General features: G+C 47.1%; 1 protein-coding gene across 1 annotated transcript in view; it reads left to right on the top strand.

The window, feature by feature from the left end:
* Positions 1 to 18,453, top strand: part of LOC147661192 (PAN2-PAN3 deadenylation complex catalytic subunit PAN2-like) — a 95,669-nt gene that overhangs the window by 71,309 nt on the left and 5,907 nt on the right. The window lies entirely within an intron of this gene.

Raw genomic sequence — 18,453 nt, 5'->3', positions numbered from 1 at the left:
CAGGCAAACGAACAACGTCACAGGCAGCTAACATATGGCGCATTGCCAATACCCAAGCGCTATTGGCAAGATATGACAGGGCACATTATGATGAACTGGAGTCCATAATGCAGCATCTACCAGACAAATATAAAAATAGGGCCAATGAACTCATACAAGAAGGTAAAAATATCACTAATACTTCCATCCGTTGTGCCCCAAATGCTGCAGATACTGCCTCAAGGGCAATCAATATTAGTGTCCTTTTGCGTAGGCATGCCTGGCTACGTATTTCAGGTTTTAAACCTGTGGTACAAAATTCCATCCTCAATCAGCCATTTGATGAGGAACACTTATTTGGCCCTAATGGCGATGTATCTTTAGAGAAAATGGAAAAAAACACAGACACAGCTAAATCTATGGGAGCCTTGCAGCTGCAAGCTCCCAGACGTTCTCTTAGTCACTCATCATACAGAGGCAACGTAAGAGGCTACTCCTCCGAAAGCCCACCCACTTCCTACAAGACCCTAGCCAATCTACATTCACTAGGGGCTACCAAAGAGGGGGTTACAAGGGTAACAACAACAAAGACCGAGGCAAAACCAATAACTCCCGCTCTGCCTCCACCCCTACCTAATGACTTTCCTCCCCTTCCCCCCAACATTCCACTCCGGTGGGGGGAAGACTGCAACAATTCCTTCCTGCCTGGACCGACATCACATCAGACAGGTGGTTGCGACAAATTATTCAGTCAGGTTACTGTCTAGAACGAACATCTACCCCCCCAAACATACCACCCAAACAGCGTCCAATGTCACAAGAACATCTATCACTGTTAAAGCAAGAAGTAATACCTTTGCTAGAAAAAAGTGCAATAGAACCAGTTCCTCTGCACCAACAAAACAAAGGGGTTTACTCCGTATACTTTCTTATCCCAAAAAAGGACGGCTCTCTAAGGCCTATTCTAGACCTGAGACCGCTAAACATATACATACAGTCAAACCATTTTCACATGGTCACACTCCAACAAGTCCTTCCTCTCCTATTACAAAACTACTTCCTTGCTACTCTAGATCTCAAGGACGCATACTTCCACATTCCCATTCACTAAGCTCACAGGAAGTATCTCAGATTTGTAATAGACAGGCAGCACTATCAATTCAAAGTACTCCCATTCGGAGTCACAACAGCACCAAGAGTATTCACCAAGTGCCTAGTAGGAGTGGCATCACATTTACGAAGACAACGCATCCACGTTTTCCCGTACCTCGACCACTGGCTCATAAAAGCCAGCTCATACAACCAGTGTGTGGTACACACCCATGCCACGATCCAACTGCTCCACAACTTGGGGTTCACAATGAACCACACCAAGTCTCATCTGCAACCATCCAAAGTACAACAGTACCTCGGTGCTACAATAAACACCTCAACAGCGCTAGCTTCTCCCACTCCAGTAAGGATTGCCAGCATGCAAACTCTTCTCACAAAGTTTCAGCCACAACACTCCCTTCCAGCACGAGTGTTCATGAAGCTCATAGGGATGATGGCCTCTTGCATTTTCAGAGTGCCCCATGCAAGACTTTAAATGCATCCTCTACAAGAGTGCTTATCACATCAATGGAACCAGGCTCTAGGTCAATTAACAGACATAGTGTTGGTAGACAAGTCGGACTCATCGCTCTCTGCAATGGTGGAACACCAAGAACCTTTCCAAAGGGCGACCGTTCCTCAAATAGTCTTGACAGCAAACGCATCGCTCTCCGGCTGGGGAGCCCACCTACTGCAACACACCATGCAAGGCAGGTGGACAACGCAACCAAAGTTACTCCACATCAATCACCTGGAGTTACTAGCTATATTCCTAGCTCTGAAAGCTTTCCAAGGGCAAGTATCAAACAAAGCTGTGTTAGTCCGCACGGACAACATGATAGCCTTGTATTGCATACAGAAACAGGGCGGAACACACTCCCTGAAACTCTCTCAGCTAGCACAAAACATATGGCAGTGGGCTATACCTCAAAATATATTCCTCTTAGCCCAGCATGTCCCAGGAGTACAAAATACCATAGCAGATCTGTTAAGTCGTCAGACACAACGGATCCACGAATGGGAACTTCATCTGCAAGTTCTTCAACCATTCTTTCAGATGTGGGGACAACCTCAGATAGACCTCTTTGCCAACCACGAAAACGCCAAATGCCCAAGCTTTGCCGCCAGATATCCACACCCACTGTCCACAGGCAATGCGATATGGATCAACTGGTCAAACAAATTTGCATACGCTTTTCCACCTCTACCACTCATGCCACTAGTAGTACGCAAACTACAGCAGCATTCTCTGACCCTTTTCCTAGTTGCTCCAACGTGGGCCAGACAGCCGTTGTACACCACACTGCTACAACTGTCTGTAGTACCGCACCAAAACCTATACCTGTCTCCACGCCTTTTAACACAGAACCGTGGAGAGATCAGGCACCCGGACCCAGCTCAGCTCAATCTTGCGATCTGGCTCCTGAAATCCTAGAATTTGGATATCTTAACCTTCCTCTAGACTGCATGAATGTCATAAAAGAAGCTAGACGTCCAACCACTAGAGCATGCTATGCAGCTAAGTGGAAATGCTTTGTAATATATTGTCACAACAACAATATTAATCCCCTAGACATGTCTATTCAACACATCATAGGATACTTACTACACCTCCAAAGATGTAACTTAGCCTACTCGTCTATTAGACTACATCTTGCGGCCATAGCCGCATATCTTCAAAACAGACAGCATATATCTCTGTTCAGAGGGCCTACTATTAAAGCCTTTATGGGAGGCCTTAAGAGAATAATTCCTCCCAGAGTACCACCTTCACCAGTGTGGAATTTGAACATTGTTCTCACACGGCTAATGGGACCTCCCTTCGAACCTTTACATAAATGTGAACTACAATTTTTAACATGGAAGGTTGCGTTCCTGAAGCTATTACTTCTCTACGGAGAGTTAGTGAAGTACAAGCACTAACCAATCTGAAAGAAACAGGTTAGTATTAGATTCCTTACCTTAGAATATCCCCAGGCGTCAGACTGAATCTAGAAACTTTTGCGTAGCAGTACCCCTACGCGTCTGTAGGCGTCGTCTGCGGCTCCGCGTCAGTCGTTGGCTTCGTTTGCGCCGGTATGACGTCGCCGGAGTACTTAGACGCCGCCCTCGCGTGCTGACGTCAGTTCTTCTTTTTTCCGTGCCAGCTAAACGCAGATCCGGAGAAGTAGTAACCTTTTAGTCATTTTTTGACTAAAACGTTAATTTTTTTTATCTGTTTTTCGAGTCGATTGATTCCGACGTGCCGTTAGGGATGCCCGGGTTCAAACCCTGCTCCAAGTGCAGCCGACTGATGTCGGTTACCCACCCGCATCGCCGGTGTCTTCAGTATTTAGGCCTCGACCACGACGACCGAACCTGCTCCGACTGCCGGGCCCTGACGTCTAAGGCTAGGCGGGAGCGGTCCCGCAAGCGACTTGAGCTCCGGCAGTCGGCCCCGCGCCGTTCGAGGTCCCGGTCCCACAGGAGGTTGAGGGACAGGTCGCGGGGTCGGAGCCCTTGTAGCTCCGAGTGTCGGCATCGGTCTTCGGATTCAAGATCCTCAGGTAAGAGGCATGAGAGGTCGGAAAGGCGTCATCGCTCTTCCGACCCACCCCGATGCTCGCGCGACGCGGCCGGGGGTTCGGGTGACACCACCCACGCGGCTCCGATGGCGTCGCGGCGTCGCAACCTGCCCCATACCTTCCGGTCCCTGGACATGACCCGACGCCAGAGGAGATCAAGCGGTAACTCATGGCCATGAGTTCTCTCCCTCCTCCGCCGGGTTCTGTGGCGCCTTCATGCCCAGCGGCCCCGGATGGGGGGTCTAGCGGGTTCGGTGCTTCGGCTCCGACTCCGCCGGGTGCTTTGGCCCCGGTGCCGCAAGTCCTCACTGGATCCGGTCCCGGATGGTCGCTGGTCGACCTCACGACCTCACCGGCACCGGCCCCTGGCCGTCCTTGATCCTGCCCTCGATTCGGCACCACTCTCGACGTCGTATGGAGACTTTTACTTCCACGAACCGTCCCCATCCTTTGAACCTGCATACCAGGAGATGGGTGACGAGGGGGATTGGGAGGGGTCTGAGGACCCTCTGACAAGGGAGTGTCCGTCTCAGCAGGACTGGACAGGTGAGCTTGGGACTGCCAGTGAACTGGACACCTTGCCAGACACTGGTTTTGTCTCCCCTCCCACCGTGGCTACGGAGGAGGGGGCTGCCTACAGTGTGGTGCTGACGCGGGCGGTCAAGGCCTTGGGCCTGGAACTCCTCGTCGCAGCCGTCAGGACTAACCTCCTCACTGAGGTCCTTAAACCGCAGTTCAGCTCGGCTGCGCCTCTGTTGCCGTTTAAAGAGGCCTTGTCAGACGTTCTTTTGGGCACGTGGTCCAAGCCCGCTACAGTTCAGCCTGTAGATAGGAACGTGGCCATACGCCACCGCCCGGCTCCGGGCGACCCTTGCTTCCTGTCCACCCACCCCACCCCCAAGAGCCTGGTCATCCAGGCCTCCACCTCCCAGAATGCATTCCTGACGGCCCCGCCCGATCAGGAATCCAAGAGGTACGAGCAATACGGTAAGAAGGTATTCTCCTCCCTGAGTTTGGGACTGCGGTTAGTCAACACCGCGTGCCTCTTGGGCCGCTACTCCCACTCTCTGTGGGACACAGTCGCGGACGTGCTGCCACAATGTCCGGCGGAGGTCCAGACTAAACTCACCCAAGCCCTTGCGGAGGGTCGAGATGCAGCACGGTTTTCTATCCGGTGTGGGCTGGATACCACCGACTCACTGGGCAGAGCGATGGCAACGACGGTGGCGATTCGTCACCACGCCTGGTTGAGGTCCGCCAACTTTTTGGCTGATGTCCAGAACACTCTTATGGACATGCCCTTCGATGGCCGTCGCCTTTTCGGCGACAAGGCAAACCATGCGCTTGAGCGCTTTAAGGACTCCAGGCCTATGGCCAAGTCCTTGGGCCTCTTGGCCCCGCACCAGCAAACGGGTGCCTTTCGCTCCTTTTCTGGCCAAGGAAGGGGCGCTCCCACACGTGCTGCCAGCCACGCACCGCAGACTAACATCCAACGCGGTGGCGGCCGTGGAAACCGCCGTGGCGGCGATCGGGGACAACGCTGTGGCCAGTCCACACCTTCCCCCGCAGCATCCGCCTCTAAAGCCTCCTAGTCCGTGCTTTCAGGCCCATGTGACGCCAGTGAGGGGCAGGATTCGGCATCACCACTTCCACTGGCGCAGTGTCACTTTGGACAGGTGGGTGTTGCAAATCGTCCGAAGGGGCTACTCCCTCCCCTTCGAGAAGGTTGTCACAGCCTTCCACATCGGGCAGTCCATCACCTTGCCCCCCTTCTTTCCGCCTCCGCATCCCTCAAAGTAGGAAGAGCGGCTCCACCGTCTGGACCCAAAACGTGCGCTCTCGTTCTATCTGGACCGCACACGCCAGTTCTGGGTGGATGACCAACTCTTTGTTGGTTACGTGGGCGCTAAGAAGGGTTGGGCGGTACACAAGCGGACCATCTCTCGGTGGGTCGTGTTGTGTATCGAGGCATGCTATTCCTTGGCTAAGAAGGAACCTCCTGTTGGGCTGAGGGCCCATTCCACTCGGGCCACGGCGGCTACTACTGCCCTTGGCCAGGGAGTCCCTTTTAGGACATTTGTCAGGCAGCTACGTGGGCCTCGCTGCACACGTTTGCAAGACACTACTGCCTGGACAGTCAAGTCCGGAGGGATGGCTTCTTTGGCTGTTCCGTCCTCCAGGACTTTCTGGTGTGATTATTGGTTCGCAGACCCACCATCCGGGTTGGTATTGCTGGGGTATCTATTCTAAGGTAAGGAATCTAATACTAACCTGTTTCTTTCAGATGAACAAGTTACTTTCCTTCGGTAATGATATATCTGGAAGAAACCGTAGTTAGTATTATATTCCTTACCGACCCACCCATCCTCCCTCTTCTGTGAACCGATATCTAGGGTTAGGGTCATCCCCTTTCAGGGCCCTAGTTTCATGGCACCAGTGTTGGTTTTTATCATGGCTCTGCGTTTCTGGCGTGGAAAAGCTGTGTATAAGAACTGACGTCAACGCGCGAGGGTGGCGTCATCCCAGCGCAAACGAAGCCGTGGACAGACGCGGAGCCGCAGACAACACCTACCGACGCACAGGGGTACTGCTACGCAAAAGTTTCCTGATCCAGTCCGACTCCTGGGGATATTCTAAGGTAAGGAATCTAATACTAACTACTGTTTCTTCCAGATATATCGTTACTGAAGATAAGTAACTTGTTCTTCAAGAACTTTTGTTGCAAACGCATCATAATAAGGTGGTTCTCCTTACTAATCCAAAATCCCTGCCCAAGGTCATTTCTCCCTTCCAACTCAATCAATCTGTGGAACTATACAATACAATCACGCAAAGAGGCACATAGTTAATAGCATACAATATGCGCACAAATCACACAGATTGATAAGGAGTCTTATCTTCATATAAACATCTTCTTTATTCTTGATTCACACAGCCAACGCGTTTCACCCCAGCGGGCTTCATCCGGGCCGACGTGAAAAAACGAAATTCCACGTCCTTGCAAGTCAAAACGATAGTTTTTTTTACCAGAGGCGATGATCACATCACCTGTTGGCATCGTATGCGAAATGGAATACTGAATTTGGAATAAACTGAGGAGCTAGTGAATTGCACTAAACATCCCTGGAGCCCAAAACGGCCAGAATCAAGCAAGGTTATAAAATAAAAATAAGTAGCAAGGGAGCGTGGGGAATTCCCACACTGAATCCTGTGGTGCTCCTGTAGAGGTAATTGCCTCAGTTTGTTCAAAAGTAATCGAATTAAACAATCTAATCAGTTCATCATAGTTTTAATCCATCAAGTCTTATATTGATATTCATATAGGCTGTAGAGTTTGGTTCAAATCATTTAACATACATGTTTTGAAATGCCAATATCCCTATGCATTTCGGGACCTGGGTCCCTTTATCAGGGGAATGAGTTAATCTGTGGAGGAAATAAACATTGCTTTAGGAAGGGGACTCTTCCCTCAACTTCATTAAAAAAGGACAGTGGAAAATAGTGACTAGAGTGTGAAGATCACGAATGGTGGAAACAAAGATGTAAATAAAAATAAAAGCCGAACACTGATACAGTTATAGGGTTCGCTGCATGGTTTTTATGTGCCCAAGAAAGGTTAACGTGAAAAAACTAACACCAGTGTGAAGATACCCGAGTGGCGTCAAAAACGGGCCAGTGAAGTCAAACCCGGTAACTGGACAGATCCTTAAGTTCCTCAAAGATTGACACCCGATAAAAGTGCGTCCCAAAGCGTGAGGGAAACATGCTGTCGTTTAATTAAAATCTTACCCAAAACGTTCTGTGCACGGCGTAATAGTGTTCTGCGGTTAGCGATTCAGTGACCAGAAGTGCCGAAGTTCACGCGATGTTAGTAACAGAACATAGATAAAGGACCAAGTCGAGTGAGGTGCATAACATCAAAAAAGGACTAAGACCATAAGAAGCGTTGTGATATTAAAGATAAGTGTACCACAGTGAAGGCGTCCCGCGGGTTTCAAATGTGCGATGATGTTTCACGAGGAATGTGGTTGAAAAAATCAAAATAGTAGCAACAATAGAGTTGCACAGTAATAAAGTGCCAGAAAGAGCGATAATGATGTGGAATCGGTGTCTGCCATGTTGGGTAGGGGAGTATCACGTGGTGTACAAAATACTAATGCGTGAATAATACATCACAAAATGAGTAATTCCAAAATACAACAAAAACATTATGCTATTTTTACATCAGCAACTAGTAAAACATTGGAGACAAAAGAATAAGCAAGAACTGAGACTATGTAGAGAAAGCAATGTAGAAAAGAAAGCAGAAATAAGGTAAGAATAAAAACTTTTCACAAGGGAAAAAGGTGGAAGTCAGAAAGAATAAATAAATAAAGATACTTGTGGGAAAAAATGAGTGACAGGCAATAAGGGAAAAAGAGATGAAATGAAGAAGTAATTTCAGACAAACAATTAATAATAATTATAAAGATGAGCAATTATAAACAAGTCAAAAATTGACGCATGTTCTTAAAGAAAGCAACTATATTCGATCCGTTCTTTGAGTCCTTTTGGTTGGCTTGATTCCAACAGTTTGATCCAAAAAAGTTTGCGTTGTAATAATCTCTTGCGATTATCAACGCCCGGTCTCGTGGGGACAACCTCTAGTACAAGGAACCTTAGTTGGCTGATGTTATGTTGGGCAGATATGAAATGGGCTGCTAAAGGAGACTTCAAGTTCTTGTTCCTTATGGTGCTTTTGTGCTCCGTTAAATGAATTTTGAGCTTCCTTTCAGTCTTTCCCACATAGGGTAAGCCACAAGGGCACTTTAGCAGATACACCAAATTCACGGAGACAACAAAGTCCTTTCACTAACCAATCATCTGACGAGACTTCATCTGACGGATCAACAACTCAAAGACGGGGCCCACCACAGGGCAGGGCTCAAAGAACGACCCGAAAACATCCAGAACATCCCTACAACCACTGGTGTTCCTTTTTTAGAGAAAGGCCCAGTCATAAGCGTAGAACCAGGAGGGGCAGAAACCGCAACCACAACAGTAGCAACGTCTATAGCTCAGGCCACCAGGAGCAAAAGAACTTAGTTATAAACATTTCACAAACACAACTGTCCACCAATCAAATAAATGTGTTACAAAAAGGGATATCATTCGTCCCCACTTACCACTTCAATGAACTCGAGATGGAAATTTGTCTATTCAAATTTATGCGTAACTTACGACTACGCCACTTTATTACCAACGTGAACCCTCCCACAGGCCCTCTTACACTTCACGCTTGTAAAGACCTAAGAAGCAAGAGTTCCTTTATGGCCCCTGTGAGCCATAGGATTTTGGATTCCTATGATACCATTACTCGCAATGCATTGAAAGAAGTTTTCAAAAAATCACCGCCCAAGGCCAACAACTTCAATACCAGAGATTACAGAACTTTTAGGGAAATTACCAACAATCAAAAAATCACCTGTTGTAAAGCTGACAAGGGAGGAGCTGTTGTTGTATTGGTTCAAGAGTTCTACAAAGCAAGTGTAACTACCCATGTACATGATAAGGAGCTCTACATGAAACTGGTCTCTGACCCCTCTGAAGTTTTCGCAAAGATTCTGAGAACGATTTTGGAAAAAGCCATGGAAATGGGGACCATCGCACAAAAAGATTTGAAATATCTGATTCACCCTCACCAAATTGCCCCAGCATTCACATGCTGCCCAAAATCCACAAAAATTTTACATCAACCACCATTCAGACCCATAGTGTCGACAAAAAATTCCATCCACGAACCCACAGGGAAGTTCGTTGACATGTACCTGCAGCCCATGGTGAGAGGCATGTCCACATATATATGAGACTCTACCGATTTCTTGAACCAACTGAACAAAGTGACATTAAACTCCAACATTCAATACACTCTAGTTACGATCGATGTGTGTGCTTTATATACATCAATACCGCATAGCAGGGGCATTGAAGCCTCTGAATCTTTTTTACTTTTAAATCCTATGGATGCTGATTTGAAAGTGTTACTACTCGAACTTATGCAATTCATGTTATACCACAGCTATTTCAGCTGGGATAATGAGTTCTGTTTGCAACTAGTTGGCACTTCCATGGGCAATTCTGCAGCCCCCAGCTACGCAAATTTGTTCATGCACCGGTTGGAAATTGACAATATCTTGGAAAATGTCCAGTGGGGTAACAAAATTGAGACATACTGGAGATACATCGACGACATTTTTCTAATTTGGGCCGGTCCTCCTGAGGAAATGAATGAATTCATTTCTTACATCAATCGGGTTGACGATCACATTCGATTTACCTACAACACTGATACAAAGTGTCTACCTTTTTTGGACATTCTAGTTACCTTGGAGAATGCCAGTCTAAAAACTTCACTGATCGTCAAGAAAACGGATCGAAACAATGCTCTTCTGTACACCAGCTGCCATCCGGTTCCTTTGAAAAAACACTTACCCTTCTCACAGTTACTCAGGGCTAAAAGGATCTGCTCTGAACCTGAGGAATACTTGCACACTGAAGAAAACATTTTGCAAAAATATAGGGAAAGAAAATATCCTGAAGCCACTCTACTGGCTGCTAGTGAGCGTGCCACGCTCAAAGACAGAAAAGATCTTCTAACTCCCAATTTGGGACAGCGCAAAACTGAAAGACCTGTATTTGTTTCTAAATATTCTTCAAGATGTCCTATGATAAAAAATGTTATTTTACGAAACTGGCAAATGATACAACTTGAACCAGACTTTCAGGGTCTCTTCAACTGCACTCCACTATTCGCTTACCAAAGAGCCAATAATTTGAAAAATATGCTGGAATCCAAACCAAAATCTACAGTTACAGTTTTTTCTGGTACCAAACCATGCCATAACTGCAGTCACTGCAACAATATAATCAAAGGTAACTCCATGAATCATCCTCGATCTGGCAAACAAATCCAACTCAAAACTAACGCCACCTGTGACTCAATGAATTTGGTGTATCTGCTAAAGTGCCCTTGTGGCTTACCCTATGTGGGAAAGACTGAAAGGAAGCTCAAAATTTGTTTAACGGAGCATAAAAGCACCATAAGGAACAAGAACTTGAAGTCTCCTTTACCAGCCCATTTCATATCTGCCCAACATAACATCAGCCAACTAAGGTTCCATGTACTAGAGGTTGTCCCCACGAGACCGGGCGTTGATAATTTGGAGCTCTCCCTAGCGAGTGCAACTAGGGCTGCGAGCTTGGTTGTTGGAAAATATTACTTTGCTGGTGGAATACCTTTGCTAAATTGTTTTTAGGAGCATTTTAAAATCGAACATCTTTTTAACTTTGGGGGCTTTTAAATTGTAATTATCATGTGATTAGTAATTCAGGAACACTGACACCCTCCACACGCTCTTAGTCCTTCTTCCCTGCCTCGACCAGACGTTTTTAGAATCGGTGTCTGGCGGCGGTGGGCGCCATCTTAGGTGTGGCTGGGGGTGCGCTCTAGGCGCGCCGGCCTCCCACCCTCCTCACTCCTTACATAATGTGCATCACGGCTAGACGGCGCAGCGGGCTGGCCCAGCGGGCGCGCCGAATGCGCGCCGAAGCTGCGCCTAAGCCAAGCCCGTCTGCGCCCGTCTGCGACCCGACACGGCCTAGGGCCACTACCCCTGGCCCCGAAAGCTGTATCACCTGGAGCAGGAGTGATTTAGTAAGTCTGTCCTCGTATACTTGCACACCAGGCCACCATAGTATAAAAGTAGGGGAGGTTGAAGGGTGCAGACATTGCCAATTCCGTTTTTGTACTTTGACTGCTGATTCCCGGGATAGTTGCCCACTCTGTCCTGTGGTTTGATCAATGTGAGGTCGCTCCGATGCCATAAGCTTAACGTATACAATCTCCTTGCGGATATACAACCAGATCTGCTATTCATCACAGAAACGTGGCTGGATGCCTACTCTGACCCCGACATTATTCAGGCACTACCAGACGATTACCGGATGGTGAGTCTGGACAGACCTGAAGGCAGAGGGGGGGGAATAGCGATTGTTTTTAAACGGCAACTTGCCTGTCAATTGGAATCAGTCCATTTGACGGAAAGTGAGGCTGGTGTCTTTACCATAAATATTGATGGGAGCACGACGGTGAAGGGCTATTTAATCTACCGCCTACCGGGTACTCTGGCAAGGTTCAAAGGCAACCTTTTAGAGGGCATCACGGAGACAGCGATGCGGAGAGACAAGTTTCTGTTACTCGGAGACTTGAACACGCATTTTGAAGATTTGTCCGACAATGGAGCAATGGAGTTGCGCCAAGAACTTCAAACCCTACAGTTAAAGGGGCAGCTTCCAACACACCAGCATGGACACCTGCTAGATCCAATATTCGCCAACTGGGAGGAAGTCACGGTGGCTTCTCCTGTGCCCCTGCCTTGGACCGATCACTTTTTTGTACCATTCTCAATCTATCTTCCTAAACAAAAAGCCACTGACCCCACCCCCCCAACTACCCCAGGTGTCAATTGGCTAGGTTCTCCCTGCCGGAGTTCAATAAGGCTCTCACCGCAGGGGGACCCCCTGGAGGTGACGATGCGGACACGGCAAATAAATTGCTTAATGACCGTATCACGGCCGCATTGGATTGCACAGCCCCATTAGGCCGGTCGAAGGAGGGCGTCCGTAAACAAAGAACTGCACCATGGTTCAACGAGGCACTGCGCTGTGCCAAGAGGGATTGTAAGCGTGCAGAAAGACAGTGGAGAGTGGCCTATGATAGCCAGATGAAAGAGAGATACCTCGTCAATAGACGGGCGTATCACAATCAGATTAGAATAGTGAAAGCCGCCTATTATGCTGACAGGATACTGGGTGCAGAGAACTCAGCTAAGGAACTGTTCAGTGTATATAAATCCCTGGCCGTCCCTAAAACCTCCACAGGAGGGGAAGATCATTCAGCAGCTACCTGCAATCGAATTGCTAATTACTTTGGGGACAAAGTGTCCAAGATCTACTTTGCCTTTCCTGCCCAACCCTCAGTAGGGCACGAATTAGAAGTATCAGTAGGAGAGGAAGCTGGACAAAACATGCTGCTCAACTTTACCACCCCTCCAGCAGAAGACCTAATTAAAATATGCAGTTCAGTGAAATCGGGCTCTCCTCGGGACCCAGCCTCTCCTAAACGGCTGGGGGATAGCCTGATGACACTCGAACCTTACATTAGGCATCTGCTGGATGTTTCCTTCCGGTCCAGTTCTATGCCTGAGGTATGGAAACAAACTGTGGTGCTTCCCCTCCGCACGAAGCCCAATATGAGCTTTGAGAAGCTGGATAATTTGCGCCCCATCTCCCTGCTACCGTATTTTTCTAAAGTGGCGGAAAAGGTGGCCAACGTGCAGCTAATGCAATTTGTGGAGAAGACCAACCTTCTTCATCCCACCCAATTCGAGTTCCGGTCTCGGCATTCAACGGAGTCAGCTCTCCTCATGGCATCCGAAACCATCAGGCAGGGTGCTGACGAGGGCCAGACTATGGCCTTGATCCTTCTGGATCTCAGCGCTGCGTTCGACACTGTAGCACATTCCATCTTGCTACAGTGTCTAAACAAAGGAGGGGTGAGAGGTGCAGCGCTGAAATGGATCCAATCATTCCTATCTGGCCGAGGTTTCCAAGTCAGGCAGGGCGACTGCTACTCGTAGCGAGTAGCCTTGGACCAGGGGGTGCCGCAGGGCTCGTCCCTGAGTCCAACTCTTATCAATCTCTACGTTGCCCCGGTTGCCACCATAGTGGAGAGTCACGGCCTGCGCATGGTGTCGTATGCCGACGACACGCAGCTGGTCATCTCCCTGTCACGTGCGCCCAGTCTCGCGGTGGACATCTTCAGAGCATGCATGCAAGATCTTGCTGCCTGGATGTCTGCCAATTGCCTCAAGCTCAACGGAGGCAAGACTGAGGTGCTGGTCGTGGGGGGAGGCCAGGCGGTGTGGACGTCGGCGTGGTGGCCACCATGCCTGGGACCAGCACCAATCCCCTGCCAGGAGGCGAGGAATTTGGGTATCTGGTTCGATTCCAACCTGACCTTCGGACCCCAGATCAATCGGGTGGTCGGATCATGCTTCGGGACTCTCAAGAGCCTCAGGAAGGTTCTGAAGTTTCTGCCTATCAAAGCACGCCAAACATTAGTGCATGCATTAGTCACATCGAAGATGGACTATGGCAATCTTCTCTATCTAGGGACCTTAGAGAAGAATCTGAGCCGCCTGCCGGTTTTGCAGGATGCTGCTGCCCGACTGGTGCTCAGATTACCTAGAAGAGCAGCCTCCAAAGCGGCGCTCCAGGCCCTGCACTGGCTCCCGGTGAGAAGCAGGGTGGAATTTAAAGCACTCTGCACCTGCCACCGGATTGTCAATGGTAAGGCACCCCTTCCACTGCAGGGACTGCTGACACAATACGAGCCTTCCCGTTCCCTAAGATCTTCCGGCACGGGGCGCCTGTCTATTCCCAAGGTGTCTAAAGCTCGGATGGGCGGAAGATCCTTTAGGTATCTGGCTGCGTCAAGCTGGAATAAACTTCCTGTGGCGTTGCGTCTAGAACCATCAGAACTTATCTTCAGAGCCAAGTTAAAAACATTATTATTTACCCGGTAACAGGTTCCCGCGTTAGTACTTTCCCACAGCACTCGCTCCTTAGCGCGGGGACACGTCGTTGTGCGTCACCAAGCGCTTTATAAAACCCCCTATTATTATTATTATTATTATTAATCGCAAGAGATTATTACAACGCAAACTTTTTGGGATCAAACTGTTGAAATCAAGCCAACCAAAAGGACTCAACGAACGGATCGAATATAGTTGCTTTCTTTAAGAACATGCGTCAATTTTTGACTTGTTTATAATTGCTCATCTTTATAATTATTATTAATTGTTTGTCTGAAATTACTTCTTCATTTCATCTCTTTTTCCCTTATTGCCTGTCACTCATTTTTTCCCACAAGTATCTTCATTTATTTATTCTTTCTGACTTCCACCTTTTTCCCTTGTGAAAAGTTTTTATTCTTACCTTATTTCTGCTTTCTTTTCTACATTGCTTTCTCTACATAGTCTCAGTTCTTGCTTATTCTTTTGTCTCCAATGTTTTACTAGTTGCTGATGTAAAAATAGCATAATGTTTTTGTTGTATTTTGGAATTACTCATTTTGTGATGTATTATTCACGCATTAGTATTTTGTACACCACGTGATACTCCCCTACCCAACATGGCCGACACCGATTCCATATCATTATCGCTCTTTCTGGCACTTTATTACTGTGCAACCCTATTGTTGCTACTATTTTGATTTTTTCAACCACGTTCCTCGTGAAAAATCTTCGCACATTTAAAACCCGCGGGACGCCTTCACTGTGGTACGCTTATCTTTAATATCACAACGCTTCTTATGGTCTTAGTCCTTTTTTGATGTTATGCACCTCACTCGACTTGGTCCTTTATCTATGTTCTGTTACTAACATCGCGTGAACTTCGGCACTTCTGGTCAATGAATCGGTAACCGCAGAACGCCATTACGCCGTTCACAGAACATTTTGGGTAAGATTTTAATTAAACGACAGCATGTTTCCCTCACGCTTTGGGACGCACTTTTATCGGGTGTCAATCTTTGAGGAACTTAAGGATCTGTCCAGTTAACGGTTTTGACTTCACTGGCCCGTTTTTGACGCCACTCGGGTATCTTCACACTGGTGTTCGTTTTTTCACGTTAACCTTTCTTGAGCACATAAAAACCATGCAGCGAACCCTATAATTGTATCAGTGTTCGGCTTTTATTTTTATTTACATCTTTGTTTCCACCATTCGTGATCTTCACACTCTAGTCACTATTTTCCACTGTCCTTTTTTAATGAAGTTGAGGGAAGAGTCCCCTTCCTAAAGCAATGTTTATTTCCTCCACAGATTAACTCATTCCCCTGATGAAGGGACCCAGGTCCCGAAATGCATAGGGATATTGGCATTTCAAAACGTGTATGTTAAATGACTTGAACCAAACTCTACAGCCTATATGAATATCAATATAAGACTTGATGGATTAAAACTATGATGAACTGATTGGATTGTTTAATTCGATTACTTTTGAACAAACTGAGGTAATTACCTCTACAGGAGCACCACAGGATTCAGTGTGGGAATCCCCCACGCTCCCTAGCTACTTGTTTCCAATATTTGAGTCTCTCACCAGCCATAAGAGACCATTCCTGAGGCGCCCAAAAATAACACACTGAGTTTTCTAAGACTACTTTGTTTGAATTTGCATTAGAAAATTAGGGTATGCCACACCATCTTCTATTTTTATAAAATAAAAATAAAATGTGGGGACACCTCACAGAAAATTCTGAAATTGAAAAGGATATTTGTGCTAGAAGTGTATATTGGAGGATTACGTTTTGACTTGCAAGGATGTGGAATTTAGTTTTTTCACGTCAGCCCTGATGAAGCCCGCTGGGGTGAAACGCGTTGGCTGTGTGAATCGAGAATAAAGAAGATGTTTATATGAAGACAAGACTCCTCATTAATCTATGTGATTTGTGCGCATATTGTATGCTATTAACAATGTACCTCTTTGCGTGATTGTATTGTATAGTTTAAATGTAGGTCCTATGGCAGTGGACTTACACAGGAGGGCACAAGCTAAACTTTTAGGTGACTTTACGTTTAGTGGTAGAAGAGTAAGTGTGGCTGTAATTTGTTTCCCTCACTGCTTTTGCTGTTTTTCAATCTGTGGAACTGCCCGTTTTCTTCTCGCATGCAAAAACAATAATTGATGGACGGAATGTTGCACAATGGCAAAACATTCACCCCCAGTCATAGATCTGGTTATAATCCATCGTTATTTTGCTCACCACACCACCCCAGTTCAGACATGGCCATATGCAAATCAGCCTTGACCCTGTGCCTCATGGGAACAGTCCAGCCCGAACTGCCAAGCCAGGTCTTCCCTGGACCAGAATCAAGCATCCTAGGACCGGTTTCTGGCTATCAGCCGTCCTCAGCCAGGATAGCTTGATTCCAGTGGCATGGAGGGCACGGCACTCGCGTCTGATCATAACCGTCCCACTTGGGGTAACAAACGCAAAAACAACAATTGATGGACGGAATGTTGCACAATGGCAAAACAATTCAACCCCAGTCAGATCTGGGTTTAATCCATTGTTATTTTGCTCACCACACTACCCCAATTGAGACATGGCCATATGCAAATCAGCCTTGACCCTGTGCCTCATGGGAACAGTCCAGCCCGAACTGCCAAGCCATGTCTTCCCTGGACCGGAATCAAGCATCCTAGGAGTGGGACAGGCATGCTCAGACGTGAGTCCTGCGCTCTCCATGCCACTGGAATCAAGCTATCCTGGCTGCGAAACCGGTCCTAGGATGCTTGTGTTCGAGGCATGTGGGCTGCTGAATTCATATCTTAGCGTAGATCACCGCCTAGTGTTGGGGTAGCGATCTATGCTAAAATATGAATGTCAGCAGCCCTACATGCCAAGAACAGCCTTCCAGTCCAGGGAGGACCTGGCTTGGCAGTTCGGGCTGGACTGTTCCCATGAGGCACATGGTCAAGACTGATTTGTAAATGGCTGGGTTCAAACTGAAATGGCATGGTGAGCAAATAAACGATTGATTTAGGCCCAGATCTCTGTACTGGGGTGAATGTATGACATTGTTCTGCATTCTGTCCATCAACTGTTGTTTTCTTCTCGCAGCCACAAACAGTAGCATAAAGAGCTCTTCATACCCTAGATGTTAAAAGAGCATTGCTATACTACATTGAGAGAACACAACCCTTTCGTAAGACCAAATAACTTTGTGTCTTTCTCACCACCACACAAGGGTAATCCCATATCAAAATCTGGTATAGCTAGATGGATTGTCAAATGAATACAGATTTGCTACCACAAAGCTAAAAGTACGTTATCTGTCCCTCCTAAAGCCCATTCTACAAGGAAAATAGGGGCATCAATGGCATTTTTAGGGAACATTCCCCTAGATGACATCTGCAGAGCAGCTACATGGTCTACTCCGCACACATTCACAAAATACTAATGTGTAGATGTGCAAACCAAGCTAATGTGGGCCTGGCTGTTCTCAAAACATTGTTTCAAACTGCTGCAACAGATAGGGGTGGCCGCCGCTAAGAGTTGGTACTGCTATACAATCTGTGCACAGTGTGTAATGTGCCACTCATATGCCTCGAACTTAAAATGCTACTTACCAGTATGCATCTGTTCTTGGCATGTAGAGCTGCAGAGTTACACATGCCCACCCGCCTCCCCGGCTACCCTTGTCTGTTCCAGTATTATCTTAATTAGATACAGCTACATGGAAATCCTTCCTTTACTTGCAAAGCTCCATCATTTCCCTAATGGCGAAAAACAATCTGAGGATGGAGCCGATGCCCATGCGCAATATGGTCCAAAGGAGGAGTCACCTGTCTCGTGACTTCCAAAGAACTTTTCAGGAGAAAAACAAACTGCAAACATCCGGGCCCAACACTAGGTGGCGATCCATGCACAGTGTGTAACTCTGCAGCTGTACATGCCAAGAACAGATGCATACTGGTAAGTAGCATTTTCCTTCCACTATGTATTTGAAAGGTGGTCCCAGAGAGCTATTCGATCACTTTTTGAAATGTCACATTACATTGGTTGTGTAGCTTTTCGAGTTGCTGTCCTTGTGTGATCTCAATAAGATTATGCCCCAAATACTGAGTGTTACAGCACTAAATACTGATACTGTTAATAAAATGAATGTGAAAGTAACACGTTAGCAATGGATTTACAGTCACTGGGTC

This window comes from Lissotriton vulgaris, unplaced genomic scaffold (genome assembly GCF_964263255.1).
Source record: "Lissotriton vulgaris unplaced genomic scaffold, aLisVul1.2 SCAFFOLD_4101, whole genome shotgun sequence".
In the NCBI taxonomy this organism is placed as follows: Eukaryota; Metazoa; Chordata; class Amphibia; order Caudata; family Salamandridae; genus Lissotriton; species Lissotriton vulgaris.
This window is presented reverse-complemented; position numbering and strand designations above follow the sequence as displayed.